Here is a 1455-nt window from a genome sequence, read left to right as displayed (position 1 = left end):
AAAATTATTTGTACTGGGTTATATAGCGAGTTCAACTCTAGTCTAAATTTTTTTGTACTAGGTTATAGACCTAGTTGAACTCTAGTTTAAAATTATTTGTACTAGGTTATAGAGGTAGTTCAACTCTAGTCTAAAATTATGTGTACTAGGTCATAGATCTAGTTCAACTCTAGTGTAAAATGATTTGTACTTGGTTGTAGAGCTAGTTCAACTCTAGTGTAAAAATTTTTGTACTAGGTCATAGAGCAAGTTCGAATCTAGTGTAAAATTATTTGTACTAGGTTATAGAGCTAGTTCAACTCTAGTTTAAAATGATTTGTACTAGGTTATAGACCTAGTTCAACTCTACTGTAAAATTATTTGTACTAGGTTATAGAGCTAGTTCAACTCTAGTGTAAAATTGTTTGTACTAGGTTATAGAGCTAGTTCAACTCTAATTTAAAATTATTTATACTAGGTTATTGAGCTAGTTCAACTCAAGTGTAAAATGATTTGTACTAGGTTATAACCCGAGTACAATGGTAGTGTAAAATCATGTGTACTAGGTTATAGAGCTAGTTCATTTCTAGTGTAAAATTATTCGTTCTAGGTTATAGAGCTAGTTCAACTCTAGTGTAAAATTATTTGTACTAGGTTATAGAGCTAGTTAAATTCTAGTGTAAAATTATTAGTACTAGGTTATAGACCTAGTTCAACTCTAGTGTAAAATGAGTTTTACTAGGTTATAGAGCTAGTTCAACTCTAGTGTAAAATTATTTGTACTAGGTTATAGAGCTAGTTCAATTCTAGTGTAAAAGTTTTCGTACTAGGTTATAGAGTAAGTTCAACTCTAGTTTAAAATTGTTTTTACTAGGTTATAGATGCAGGTCAACTCTAGTCTAAAATTATCTGTACTAGGTCATAGAGCTAGTTCAACTCTAGTGTAAAATTATTTGTACTAGATTATAGAGCTAGTTCAATTCTAGTGTAAAATTATTTGTACTAGGTTATAGAGCTAGTTCAACTATAGTGTAAAATGATTTGTACTACGTTATAGAGCTAGTTCAACTCTAGTGTAAAATTATTTGTACTAGATCATAGAGCTAGTTCAACTCTAGTGTAAAATTATTTGTACTAGGTTATAGAGCTAGGTCAACTCTAGTTTAAAATTATTTGTACTAGGTTATTGAGGTAGTTCAACTCTAGTCTAAAATTATGTGTAGTAGGTCATAGAGCTAGTTCAACTCTAGTGTAGAATGATTTGTACTAGGTTATAGAGCTAGTTCAATTCTGGTGCAAACTTATTTGTACTAGATAATAGAGCTAGTTCAACTATAGTGGAAAATGATTTGTACTAGCTTATAGACCTAGTTCGACGCGAGTGTAAAATTATGTACCAGGTTATAGAGCTAGTTCATTTCAAGTGTAAAATTATTTATACTAGGTTATGGAGCTAGTTCAACTCTAGTATAAACT

Source organism: Triticum aestivum, chromosome 5B (genome assembly GCF_018294505.1).
Source record: "Triticum aestivum cultivar Chinese Spring chromosome 5B, IWGSC CS RefSeq v2.1, whole genome shotgun sequence".
Taxonomy (NCBI): Eukaryota; Viridiplantae; Streptophyta; class Magnoliopsida; order Poales; family Poaceae; genus Triticum; species Triticum aestivum.
This window is presented reverse-complemented; position numbering follows the sequence as displayed.